General features: G+C 39.9%; 1 protein-coding gene across 9 annotated transcripts in view; it reads right to left on the bottom strand.

The window, feature by feature from the left end:
• LOC135935136 (uncharacterized) overlaps positions 1–13817 on the bottom strand; it is a 101075-nt gene extending 87258 nt beyond the window's left edge. For all 9 annotated transcript variants that reach the window (XM_065477224.1, XM_065477230.1, XM_065477231.1 and 6 more), the window contains exon 1: positions 13625–13817. The gene's annotated coding sequence lies outside the window, so the exon portion shown is untranslated. The remainder of the gene's footprint in view (positions 1–13624) is intronic.
• Positions 13818–14928: the final 1111 nt, after the last annotated feature.

Below are 14928 nucleotides of genomic sequence, written 5' to 3'. Positions count from 1 at the left end.
CTGCGAATGTCATCAGTGATGAAATCTTTTTTAATCTGATCGTTTTGTAATTGACCTTTTGACGTATATACTTTGAGATGAGTTATTTGAAGAAAAGTTTGCATTTCACCACAGTTAATATTTTTGCATTGTGTGTGGCATTATTATTTCCCTGCTCGTGCTAGGGCGAGTACATGTACAAGGCACTTATATATTCCCTCGAAGATATGCCCCACAGTCGTTCACGTTTTCACCAGCAAGCAATGCTGCCGCTGATGTATAATTTGAAATGTATATTACGCCCCCGAGGCTGCTGTTGGCAGCTGGATATCCAAATGACACGATCACATGCGAGTTAGTCAATGAGCGCACGGCTTTCTCAAGCGTGAAGCAGCGCACAATTTTTCACGATACTCGCTGCTCTCTCTCAGCTTCTGCAGGCATTCAAAAATTCCAGCAAGTGGTCGGTCGAAATTATTTCGCTGGAAATAATACGCTCGACTGGCAGTGGCGGTGGCGCACAAGTCAGCAGTTGCTCTTTAATTCTTCAAAAGTTGTTATGCAAAGTTAAGCTTCAGCGGCTTTCCATAGTTAGGGTTAGGGACTTTTGAGATTTAATTTAATGGCCTTAAACTTTCCTTTCTGCCTCGTGTCGAATCATGCACTTCGTTTAACTCAAATAAGTACTAACTCAAGATCAGTGTTGTCCTGCAAGCCTAACTAAGCTTTGGTGTGGGATTTTGTTAAACGAATTTGCCGGTTGCAATTAAACAGTGCGAATTGTCGCAACCGCAGAAAGCTACGAAGCCAAACAATTGCCCGACTCGCTTTCCTCCTGTTGTGTAAGTTCTAATAGATATCTATCGCCCTTTAAAGAGTTTCCATGGAACGATGGCAAACACGACAGTGGACACGACATTTGGAATTGGAGAAGACCGATGTGAGATTTATCGGTTCCAATTTCGCGGAGGGACTCTAGAAATTTACCAGGCCGAAACAAGCAGCAGGCGAAAACCCAATTACCGGCTGCCAAAAAATGAAGCGGGCCACCCCAGCCACAGCAAATTTGGCTCCTGCGCACGGTTGATCACTGTCACTCGATGAGCCCGACGCATTTATTCCGACACCTAATAACGCTTTTCCACGCGCACGGTGCGAAAGTCGTCGGCTTCTCTCCACGAGCAACTCTTCACGTGAGTCGCGCTCCCCCACGCACCCACCACATAGAAAATGGAGTTATTTCGAGAGATGAAGTGGCTTTGAATCAATTTCTCGGCTGTTCGGTTTCCAAGTCACGTCGCCTGCCGCGCGAGTCGTTAAGGCCCGTGGGAAAAATGAGCTGCTGCTGGCCTTTTCATTATTTCGCGCTCGGCGGCAATACGTCCAAACTCATAAAGCATTCGACGTTAATAGACATTTCAAACTTGCCTTTCTTTGCCCTGGTGAAGCTGGTTTTTAGTATGGTAGGTGGTGAAGTCTGGTGCGTCGATAATCGGTTTCAGGAGATTACTTGAATTGATATGCTAGTATAGCCCTTTGAGTATAATCTAAAGAGGATGTAAAAGTTGCAGGAATATCAATTATTCTAAGATTCAGCGAGGTAAAACACCTAGTAAAACTCAAAGAGCAAAAATTATCAGCCACCACCAGGCCAAACTTCGGCTGAAGTTGGATAAAAACCACCCAGAACTACACGACTTAGACCTCTAAACAGTGTAAATAACCATGAATATTTATTAAAATATCCACTTACAGTAGCAGTGAAATTAAACTAATTACGGCAGGTCTAAATAGGCTTTATGAGTATCTGGTGACCCCATTTCCAGTGTGATCACAATTCCCTCACCCAAGAAGAAACAATCCAACGTGCATTAATCATAGCCCGATATAACAGTTATAAAAGGATGAAATGTCACGTCGAGATTAAAAATCGCTGCAGTCATTCATGCGCGCACGAGCCAACTGCTAATATTAGAGAAAGAAAAAAACAGCACACTCGTCAGCCATGCGGGGCTCAAAGATGGAATTATGAAGGGTGTCTGGCGTGACGCCAGTAGCTCACAATTAAAACTCCATCTGCCACCCGTTAAGAAGATTAATTTTCTGCACGTACGTATCGCGAAATTGGAATGGAGGATGGCATTCAATAAACCCAGCCTGTGAATTCGCCAGCGACACAAGAATGCGAGACTGCGACGCCTGATTAGCATACCCCGTGGTTTATCATTTGCTGCTGCTTCGGTGACAAGGGTTGCTGGGCACGTGCGATATGGATGTAAAGGTGCATGCAAAGGGCTGGCGAGCTTGTTTCCTGCCTGCCTCTGATGCCGTGTAACAATACAAAATTATAACAAGGTGCACAGAGGAAGCGCCCTTGGCGAGACAAGTAGGCTCGGGTTCCACCGGTGCAGGCTTTTGCGCGTGAAATTTGTTATTACATAATCCTTAATGCCCGCACTCTACATTTTATCTTGAATGCTATAAAATCGAGTAAAGTTGAATAATTAGCCTAAAGTTTATTTATATTTGGCTGAAATAAATTATTTACTATGCGAGTATGCACTTAGCAGATTTATATATTTAAAAAGGGCAAAATATATAGTTTTGCTTTGTTCTTTAAAGCATGTATTTGGTTGTTATATTCGTTTTGCATCTCCTTTCCATCACCGACAAGCAGGTTTTATATAAGTATACATATTTCAATTTTGATTTTTTTCAAGCCTTGAATGCTTTCAAAATTGATTCGTTCTAAAAAGTTCTGTAGATGATATTTATCAAGATTTTCCTACCAATAAATAAAAAAACTGAAAATATCGAGAGTGAAAATTTAATATTGAAATTTTGAAAGTATTCATTTAACCATGATTTGGTGCAGGGTGAAATTTTTCTCTTTATATCGCCAAGGTGGCCTGCGGGCTTAAGGTCTGTGCCATTATATTTAATTAAGCCATTTCTAAGACCGACTAGTTAGGTCTTGTAATCACGGTCGTCACGAGATTTGCTCAGCAAGCAACAATGCATCCCAGCGGATTTATCTCTCCCCTGCTTACGCAATCATTATTCAAGAATTCTGTCGGGAACTCGTCCGAGACGAAGCAGCGGTGGCACATCAGAGCTACTTTTCTTCTCCTTTAGCATCTTTTATCCGCCGCTGGAAAAAGTAATTCTTGCATCTAATCCGCTGGGCCGCTTTGTAACTTCCAAGGATATCACGTAATAAAGAACATAGCAGCCGTTACATTGTAGTAAGAGTAACACAATCCCTTTTTGCTTCTCGCACCATGCAGGAAAAATGATGGAATTCGCTTGCAAGGAAAGTATAACTTGTAAACTTCCTCTGAGCAAAGTTTCAAACGAACGTGTGGGGGAATTTGTTATAAATTGTCATAACATTATTTTTGCATTTTTGATACAGTATAAACGAAGAAAAAAGAATTTTGACAATATTTTCTGAATTTCTTGAATTACTTCACACGGCGCTTGGCTTTGCAGCCGTTTGAATTTCTTTGCTTTTCTCTCTATGTTATGACCGTTTCAGCAAGTTTCGGCAGATATTGAAAATAAATTCAATAATAAAATAGCTCCCATGTTGAATTTAAATGTCGGAAATTTTCCTCAAAGATAAAGACGTATTTATTACGCTCCAAACGAATCCATATTTTTTCTCACACCTCTTCTCTACACATTCCGTGAGGTATGAGCTCACTGGGTCCCAATTACACCGCCGAGCGCATAACATGGGGACCGAGTAGCCTCAGAGGAGCTTGGGCCCAATAAGGCCATCTTTTCGCCTGTTTTTATTATTTTTTTTTAAAAAAAAAAACTAATTTTATATGATAATTTAAGAAAATTCGTGCTTTTTCTACCTCTAGAGCAACCGTGTGGCCTGTAAAAGTTAATAGGGCTGAAAATGTTCATAGAGAGAGTTTTTTAAAGATCGTCAAATATTTGAATTACAGAATACCAAGAAATATAGCTCCCATAGACATTAAGACTTTATTAAGCTGCAAGTTAACCTAAATGAGATGCGCATGTAATTGTGATAAGTAGCTATCGTTCTTCAAAGTTAAATTTAACACTTGAGGGATATATCGCCTGCTTGAAAAATAAACTTTTACGTCCTGTGACACGTGGGCTGTGAAATACGATTTTTAATAAACGTCGACAGAGCATCCCAGCCGGGCGGTCGGTGTGGCGAAGAATTTTCGCTAATTGCATGCAAGTCAAATGTCTTGTCTGGCACAAGACTTGCGGGCGGGGGCTTTGCGATGACACGTTCTTAATGTAACAAGCCGCCCTCAGCTGGCAAGCTCTACGGGTAATATTACTAACAAGCACGAGAGGCTCTCTCTCTCTCTCTCCTCATAGTGCCTCTCTCAGTGGTGACAAAAGCCTGCAGTGTATCTTCACGGAACTTGTAAACCGTAAAACTTCTTTGTTAATTAGCGATGCCCCAATTGATAGAGGCGCCGCGAAGTCATATTCACCTGCTTTTATAATGACGGAGTTGTGGCACCGCGGTCTTGCGAAACCGACGCGGATGACAATAGATGAAAGACCTGGATTGCTGGAGAAGTGTATAAAATGCCAGCACGCTTGTCGGATTTATTCTCAGCGGTGGAATACCCGGAGTAGACGCACTGACAATTTATTTCCAGCGACATGAATCTGCAGCAGGGTTTTTATACAAGGGTTTCACTGTCAATTCAACTGAGAGCTTTTTATGGTGAGCACAAAGAAAAAGAGCAGGTATGGCATTATATTCCTGAAGTTTTCCCACAAGTTGACATCGGGAGCATGCAACTTCAATACAGCAGCGGACAAATCGAAATAAAGCAATGTTGCAGGAATGCGCCATTCAAGAGTTAAAAATGGCAGTCAGTTGAGATGCACCACGCAGTGGTCAAGTGTTGCGCAGGTTGCATAATACGAATCCGTGTGTGCAATATTGCTGAAAATAATTTTGATTCACAATCAACCTTCCTATAAGCAATATTGACGGCTTACAACGCCATTTATTGATCAAATACAGAAAAATAAGGACTAAAAATTTTGAAACTAAAAATCTTCCTAAATTTCCTACACTGAACACGACAAACAAAATTAAGAACCTTTTGGCTTTTTAAAGTTATCGTCAGTCTCAAAAAATAATAAAATTCATCTGAGCCTTATTTATTTTTTCTTTTTATCTGTATTTGACATTGAGTTGCTAGCTAGAACAAAAATTCATCAAAAGATTAAAAGCTGTTATTGCATGATGAAACTGGAGAACAGCTGAGAATAGTAACTGAAGCCTGTTTCCCAATTATCAGAGTCGTTGTGTCTGATTGAAAGGAGCGTTCTCGCAACTCATAAACGCGTACACTATATCACAAAGTTTCACACGACGTGCTCGTCAACCAAGGGAACCACTAAACGCAACATGCATCAAAGTCGTTAACAAGTTTATAAGAGCCGCGCTAAAAATAACTTTGCCGTTCGTAATTGGCAGAAAACAATTTTAATTGCCAGTCTTCCTCCTCCTCATCATCATCAAGTCTGCTCCATTCTCGTTTCGCCATCACGCATAAATTTCCCAGCTTTCCCACTGCATTTCGCGATACAAGCACGCTCAGCAATTTTGCTGTTGGGGTGCTGTTGTTCGCTCAGGTTATTACCATGCATCAACAAATTAGAATGAAAAGCTCTACACGCTCACAGTGCTGGAAATTTAATCACACAACCGCCGAAGACTGGCTCTGTCTGCTGAATCGTGTGGAAGCACCGCAACAAAAAGAGAAAGCCGTGAATGTAGCCAACCCGTGGATTAAAGAGGAAAATTAGGCATTTTGCTTGGATTTTTCAAGGATTTCGACTCACAATGAATTGTCAGCATACAAAAACATGTAACAAATAATCAATTCTTTTCGAGATCACGCAATCAACTTCAATGATGAGAAATGTTTACAGCAGCAGTAGACAGTCAACAGTCTCGTTTAACGGCCGATTCATTCATCTAAGAAACATTTTCGTCTATTACACTTACTACTCTTTCTGCGCGATTTTATTTCCAGTTAATGCTGTCAGAAATGGCTCTCGAGGGTGCTCGTGGGGGAGCCTTATGCCCGCACAAAGTGGCCCTCGTCTTCACCGCCTTTAGGTCGCCACAAAAAAGCGGGCAGGATGGTCCAGCGACAACAAAAAGCATTCGCACCCTCCTCACTGCTCATTGGTTTCATTTGTCACTAAACACAAATTCTACGAACTCCAAATCTTTGCCGTCTAATGAGAAAAGGCTTTTTCTCGACGTGTGGCTTTTAGCGTCGGGTCTTGGCACGCGTAATCCATTTAGGTATTGAGTTTCGGGCCGGACCCGCTGAAATCTGGCGCCACTAAATGAACTGGCCACCGGAACGGCAGCTTATTTGGAGCGGCTCTGCATGTAACTTAATATTCGGTGCCTGACTGTTTGCCTTAATCGCGGCTCGAAGCACGCGGTGAATAATTTACCCGCGAAACGTCAACAAGCCGGCTAAATGAATTTGTTTGCCAGGCTACCAACAACATTTGAACAGCACATAACTCATTAAGCTCTAAATTACATTTTGTTAAAGATTAATGCCAATTCTAAATTAAACTCTCTTTTTTTCAAAATCATCCCTCAGCACGTGTTTGTTTTCACAAACAGACATGTGTTCACTCGACACGCCTGCCACGGCTTCTACTTTTCAATTTGCAAAAACAAGCAGCATCAGACAACTGTGACTAACGGATGTATTATTTGTATAAACTGTTGTACATATGCCTATTGCATTTTACTATTGAACTGTGATAAATAATACTGTAACTTTTCGTGAAGCCGCCAATTGTGAACGCTTTATTGTTGTACACTATCGTGTTTTATAAATTATTGATTCATTCTTTCATTCATTAAAGATTATTGCACTTGTTGGGAGAAAAAAACACCGCTTGTAACGTTTGGAGCTTAATACTATGCCTAATAGATTTGCTCAACTGTCAAATGAAATGCTCAAAATGATGTATTTTTAAGTTGATTATAAATTTATGGAGCTTAAACTATTGTAGGATTTTTAGTGTCAAGTTCTGTTGATATGGCCTGCGGGGCTGAAACAGCGAGCTGTTCAATTTGGAAACGTGAGACATTATTTTCTTTGCAACATTCTCATTTTGAGCCACATTTTGCCTGATTTGTTGGCCTATGTATCTATATGTATAGTAAAACGTCTTGAAGATAATTGGCAAGAGCCAATTGATAATTAAAATAGGCAAAATTGATATTGGAGTCAGAATTAGTATAATCAATTTGTAAGCTAATTTATTGGAAAATTTTATTAATACGATTATTGGCTTTATTTTTAGCACTTAACTTCTTCATGGTATCCAACTAAGCGTTGACAATGTTCCATCGCCTTAGAAACTTTGAATATGCAACCTGCTTGACGCCTACGCTGTGAAATTACGTGCGCGTAATTAATAAATTGATTTATTTACAATCATCGTTTTATTTCTCATTCGAGTTTGCGATTGCCTTTACGCCAACTAAGCCCAACTGAGTAAAACCAATGTGATATTTGTTTACAGCCTTGCTCACTATTTGTCCCGACGCTGAAGCACACTCTTTTATCTGTGAGCAGAGTGCGAAGAAGCAGTTGGAATGAAGTGTAAATAAAGTCAGCTCAACTTGGTCTGCGAATGTGCCGCTTTGTTTCAGGTTCGCGCACCACCAAGCAGCACAAAAAGCAGCAAGAGAACTCTCTCTTATTCTAGCGTCACAGTCGAAAAGCACAATGAGGACTTGTCAATCCCGGGTAAAAACGAGGAAACTTCTTTTGCTCTGGAGCTGCGCGACGATCGCGCATCTCTCCATCATCAGCAACTTTATCTGCGCGGCACGAGTTGCTCCCCCCCCCCGCCAAATTTTGCGAACAAAGAGCCATAAATCTATTTTTCGGTGAGCAACACCTCACGGGCCTACTGCTAAAAGAGATGAAAGGGCAGACGCATCGTAAAAGTCTGCCAACCAAACGGTGATTTTACGACGAGGGCTGCGGCCTGCTTGAGAGATTGAAAGCATTTTAAGCACAGTGTGCATCCATCCAAGGTGCCTGATGCTGATGCGGCTTCAAGTAGTGCAAATCGATCGATTGGGTAATATCCGTCAGCCCTCTTTTGCATTTTAAGTAGCAGAGATCTCGAGTCTTTGATTAACGCTTTTTGCACTTCGAGACTTCTCATTTCGAAGGTTTTGAGAGAAATGGCGAACACGCTCTTTCCCAGTTCACCTGGTACTTAATAACAAAAAGCTGTTCCTCCTGGGAGAGCATTTTCAGTTTCAGGCATGCTATCAGAGGGATGCAAGGTAGAAACTAATTACTCTAACCTAAAATTGATGACAAATGCGAGAGCTGAGTTGGAAAATAATTTCACTCTTAAAAGCAGCTGAGAATATTCTTTGAAATTGTGATTCGTCAAATGAACTGTATCAAGAGCGTATAGTAAAATTTCACATGTATTAACTTTAGTGGATTGAAAGAATCCAATAGACTGAAAATATTTTCTCTATTGATTTTATCCTAAAAAATTTACTAAAGAGATGTATTTTTATTTTAAACTGAGTGAGAGCCCCACAAAAATTGCCATAAGGAACGCAATTAATTTTACTCTGTAACGAAATTTAAATCAGGAAATATACCAATAAAATTGATAAATAAAAGAGCTTCAAAGTGTTTCCTCCGACATCCTCTTTCTGTTGGTGGGTGGCTATATTGCTGTAAAGTGTGTCTTCCTCCTACCCAAAAGTGTAAAAATGCAACAAAAAAGAACATATAAATATCGCTTTGTGCTCAAGAAATCCTTAGAGATTTATGGCATTTCATTCTCACAAAGCAGATCTTCTCGCCAGCCGCAAAAGTCAGCAGGAAGAATTTTCGTCGACGAAATAATTGGATTTGCGTACTCTCTGTTGCGTGAAATGAAAAATGTGCATCTCCACCGTTGACTTTCGACACAAATTTCCGTTTCGCCGGCGTAAATACATCGAAGCTGGTCTTCAAAAGCAAGCGACGACGCGCAACATAATAATTTCGCGTCTTCTCCCATATTCAGGGGTTGATCACGAGGTGAGGTGCAGCTAGAGGGAAATCGGAAGAGCGCGTAGGCGCTGTCACCTAATGGGAAAAGTATGCTGTGAGCTCTTTTCAACTCGTGCTTTTCATATTCTCGACTTTCCCAGCAGCATCATATTTTTCTATCAATTCTGCAACGTGATAAATATCGAAAACAAGAAAGGAAAGGGGTTATCAGAGAGAGGGAAGTTATTGCTTTATGCGCGTGCCTAGGGTGCGATTTGTCACAAAAGAGCAGTTCCACTCGAAAGGAAAATTTTGCTGCTAAGTTGGTTGAAACTTCAAACAAGCTGGAAGAGCGGCTACATTCCATGCTGTCCCTCGGACGCAGCAAATAGCCGAGGACACAAAGCTTTGTAGGGCATCGAGTTTGAATTACCTCCAATCATAACTTCAAAGAACTTATTTGCTAGAACGAAGGGTGCATTTTACATTCCGACATTCATCAACTCCAGTTCTCTGAATTCTCAAAATGGAAGGTAATCATTACGCCGACGTAATTGCTTCATTAATTCAAGTGTGCCAATCAAATTGCAATTTTGCGCCGACATTTGCGACTAATGTGTCGTTAAAAGTGGTGGCGGCTAGCATTTTAATTAATCCCAGCAGCGCAAACAAAAGAATAACCGGCAGGTGCGGCAGCCTCTCTCTGACAGCGACGTGGCGAATACAAATTCTAACAGGTGATAGTAATTACTTCTTAATCGACAACGGGAAGCTATAATGACCACCGTGCTCCATTGGGCTCGATTATTTCATTTTGACGACACGACTCGTGGTAGTGGCCTGATGGTAACACACAGCTGTTATCGATTTCTCTTGTGCTTCAGCTCGTCACATTATCCTCCTCAATCCAGGCCGCAATTGAGATTGAAAACATCAACCAAAAAGCTATTTCGGGTAATTTAATCCTTTTACCCCTGATTTTACCTCACTTTGAATTGAAATTATATCGAATAACTAGAATCTGATTGCTGCAACGAAACCTGCTCAGTTTGACACGAAAAGGAGCACGTTATGAAAAAGCTTCAAACAAGTCTTTAACTGGTCCAATCTTGGATTGATGAACTTGTTCAAACATTGCAAAGCCTTCCTGCTACTATATGAGATGCATTTGGAAGCAAATCCGCCTGAAAGTGGCTAAGCTTATATCTGTCTTGAACATGAGAGAGGAAATTCTCTACTAACAAACCTATATAGCGGATGCGGAGCCGAGCTCCTACTCCTTTTTCATTTTTTTGGTTCAGGGTATTGTTTGTAATTATTGTTAGGTGCTATTTGTTAGAAAATTCGTTGCAACAGAAAGATAATTTTTAATCATTGTGAGATTTCACCGGAACCGCGAGCAGTCAAGTCGCATTCCCAAGTGTTCCGAGCGTTTAAATGTTAAGGACCCGGCTTGATCGGGTAAATTCTGTTCTTATTTCAAGTTGTTCTTCAGTCAATTCTCTTAAAATGTTAAATTTATCAATGTTTAAAATTGATAACTGTTGGCAAGAATATTATTCTAAATTCGAATATAAATTATGTTCTATTAGTCACAATCGACTGATTAAAAGAAGAAGATTTGTTCAAGACTCCGAGAGATTTTTCACCTCCTACCCCTAAAAACCTACTGAAACATATATTTTTTATATCTAAAAGATGGTGTGTTAATAACTAAAATACTGATATTTTATTAGACCAGTCTTCTTCACCTTCTTTTTGCGGTTGATACTTTAGAGCTAAATAAACTAATGGAAACAAAAAAGTAATATAGGTTGGTATTTTGTTCAAATGTGCCAAATTTATTCTTTTTGAGTCGATATTCATCTAGCAATTTTGAATTTTAGTCAACGATTAATTTTTCTTGGGATAAAGTTGAAAGTAATGAACAGTGCGTTGAACATCATGTCTACTTTATTTATCATCGTTCAGAGCTAATAAACCAGAGGCACTATATCTCTTCTTCATTGAATTTTCATCTACGCACATCTCCCTCGATCTTACTTCGCACAATCAAATGTCTAAGGATGTTTATTTGGAACATTTGGCAAATGCAAACGTAAACTTTTTAGTAACTATTACTCGCGTGAACATGATCTTCCTATAATAATCTTTTTGATCACTTTATCTCTATCAGATGAAGTAAAAAAGATCGTCTATTTTAGCCAATGTTTTTGTTATTGTATTTTTTTATGAGCGATGCCTTGCCCGTATCAATCCATGCGATTGCACATCGTATTGTACCACGAAGGAAATCTGTTTATCACGCATTTGCCCGACCGCACAGCAGCCGATGTCAAGTCCTCATCTGGAGGTTCTTATTTAGCTTCGTTGGAAATACTCCGACGAGCAGAACAAAACCACACACGCAAACGTTACGAACGTATTTATTTTGGCGGACGCTAAATAAAAAGCGGACGCAGTTCGAGAAGTTTGTTTACGACCGCAATAATTTAGCACCACCAACAAAACGTTTAGAGGACCCGCTTGTACGATGGAAATGCACGTGTGAGCGAACGAGCGCTATTAACCTGAAATATCGGCCGTAAAGCATCAGCCCAGTCGGCTGGCGTGCGCACACACAAAAACGCCTGCTGACCATAATTCGGCAACAACAAATAAAACGCGGAAAGTTGAAAGAAAAAGAGTGCGTGGTGAAACGCGAGCTGCTGGAGAGCTTGTTTTGTTCTCGGCGTGAATAAATACGGTTAGGGGTTGCGAACTTCCCCGTTACGTCAATGCTTCGGGGCCCTTTTTGACAGTCTTCTTTGCCCAGCGCACCAACCCGCGCCAGACACTCGTTTGGAATAATAATAAAAATACCGCACTAGCACTCTCGTGTCACTGTGTTACAAAAAGCTGCTAACTGTTAGCGCTGGGAAATAAATGCATATATTACGAACGGGATCGGGCCAACCGAGGCGACGACCACGCACCAATATGAATTTCGAATTCCACGCTACCAAAGCGATGAATCCCGAGCGCGATATTAAATCTTGAATAATGAGAGTGGAAATTTGCGTTTGAAATCGATTTCTGCGCTAAAGTTACCTACTGTTTGCTCTGCTGTTTCAACAATATTTGTTTCCCTTGCCTCTGAGGGATATAAATTATGAAAGAAATCTGTAGCAAGGTCGTATTTCAAATTGGTATAATATTGATAAAATGGCCGGAAAACGACATCCTTTATTCGGTGCGTCTTCCAGACTAATACTCCGGAGGCAGATCAGTTTGCGGACATTTTTTGTCTCTTCCAATTGGATCGGTTTCCCTTACACTAAAGCTCCTTTCAATTCCCAAGAAACCACTGCTACATTTTATATTTGTTTAATGATCCGCTGTGTTGCCTAATATTTTAGCTTTCATGCGTATTCGTATGGGAAATGCCAATTATTATAACTGCCTTTCGTGACTGTTTGATTTTATGGAAATAAGTAACAAAGATAATTCAAATCCCACAAATTCATGTAATGTCAGTATTTGGACTGAAGCATCATAAATTCAATAAATACATATAGATGTAAAATTTCAAGAATTTACACGTTAAAATAGCATAAATGGTTAATAGTCAATGTTTAAAATAATAAATTAAAGAGTACAGTGATAAATAGTAAAATAATTAATATGATACATCACGATAAATATTAATATGTGTTTACCCCTAAAAAGGGTTATGTCGGTTAAGGCAATACAAATAATGGATCGTTCACTTAATTCGATTCACAAGGGTTCGTACTGAAATTTGTATGCAGTTAATAAGTAATATCACAACACTCAAGAGTATTTGGTCATAGAGAAATCACTTACAAGGAAGCTGTTAGCTTAAAGATTAACGAACGCCTTGGTGAACGGCCGAGGGACCAACACATCAAATGTCTAGCTTAGAATAACTATCTCAGGTTGCAACTTATATATTCAGGTAACCAACGGAGGAGAGCGCCACCCTGTGGTGGGCACCATAATTTAAATTGTTCTTTTGAGTTATAGCTATTCAGATTTACTTCTGGGGAGCAAAACAACAACTAATCTTATTTAAGAGAAATTAAAACCATAATTCATTTAGTATTTTTTTATAAATTTTGATTATCTATATTTTTAACATTTCATGAATGACGAGATTATCTTGATTGGATGATAAAATAGCTAAATTAATTAAAAATCACGAGCGATAAATTTACTCCATATCTTTTTGTGGTTTCAAACGTTTAATTTAAATCGTTCAAAGAACTTAGCAAAATATATAATTTGATTTTAATTTACTTTCACCGCAACTTATTGAAGAAATTGATACAGATAATTTTCCGAGGGTTGTAATAAGCTTACCATACTTTAGATTAGTGGTAATATGTACTCCATAAATGTAACACGCTTAATAATTGTATATAATTGTAATCAGCTTATCCGAAACTCTATTAGGGATCAATTATTGATCACACATCACACTAGAAGGGCAAATCAAAGTAAAACGAACAAATGTCATGTAAAAACGTTAAGTAAATTACTCAAAGTGCGCGAAAAGAGAATGCGTGACTCACGATTAGATGCAAGTAGCAATGCACCGGTGGTGTAGGCGGTCACATGTTGGTACCTGGGTCACACGGCGTGAATGGAATCCAAGCAGCTGAACACGCACAACATGGGCAATCACGGAGCAAACGATACACACGTGATGCGCTTCGCACTGAGCGAACCGAGCGGAGCAGTCGAGCGACCGAGTATCGGGGTGCTGCCAGTGCTAGCCCGGTGGCCTACACACGGTTCTCTCCGGGGGCGCATGCGTTGCCTCCTTCGCTTGGTCGCCGCCGCCGCTGCCTCGCATCCATCCGTCCGTCCGACTCCCAACCCTCTCAGCCCACTCGCACGTATACATACTTACGTACCAACAAACACCCCCGGCCAGCCGTTCATTTATTTCGCCTGGCGAATAATAAATGGAAGAGAGGCTCACGCGCCCAAGCCGTGTACATATCCCGGTGAAATAGGACAACCTGCTGGATTTAATTTAGGCGCTCGGAAACGATTCTCTATATTGTCGACACTTGGGTGTCCAATTAGTAACAAATTTCACGCTCTTGCGAGGTCTCAAAGCAATTTCTAAACTTACCTGATAAAAGATGCTAGAATTTAATCTCACTGCAAAAATAATAGGTTTGAAATGAGGAAAATATTCTCAATTGAAAAAGGTCAGAGTTTTGTGTGCCAAATTTAAAAGAGCTGAGTTAATTGAAAAAAACGTGTGGAGGCTTAATGTTTTCTTCGAAAACTTAAATTAAAAATTAATTAAAATTTTGCTCGCTATGGATTCAATTTATTCATTCATTAGTGAAAAATCTATTTTGGTTTGGAAAGGGATCTAAGCATGTTTTTCGAGCAAAACTTTCTACATTTTGAGTTGAGCAAAATATTTATCATTTTCACTTAATGTGTGTGTGGGGTTTTCATGGACTGATTTAGCCACTATTGAAATCGATCTGAATGTGTTCAAATGGCTTGAAATTGTTTGACAATGAGTTGAGCTCATTTAATGGTTCCATGCAACGGGGTCAGATGCGCGTTGGAGTTGGTTCCTGTTGGTCAGATCCAAGATAGCATCGAAATGTAGGCATCTTTGAGCTCTCTTTTTCTTTCTATACGACTTTCACGAGTGTGTTTAATTGATCCAATCAGCATAATTAATTTATTTTATGCAATGTGTATCATAATTTTGTTGAAAATTCTCTTTTTTACTACATTTTAATTAGCTTGTTTTAAAGTGCTGCACCCAAGACGACGCCAAACCTTCGCGTCTCGCGAATCTGGCCTTGGTGATTCCATATAAGGATAGGAAAAGCTAAGGAAA

This window comes from Cloeon dipterum, chromosome 2 (assembly GCF_949628265.1).
Source record: "Cloeon dipterum chromosome 2, ieCloDipt1.1, whole genome shotgun sequence".
NCBI classification, from domain to species: domain Eukaryota; kingdom Metazoa; phylum Arthropoda; class Insecta; order Ephemeroptera; family Baetidae; genus Cloeon; species Cloeon dipterum.
Note: the sequence above shows the minus strand (reverse complement) of the source record. Positions and strands in the feature narration are given on the sequence as shown.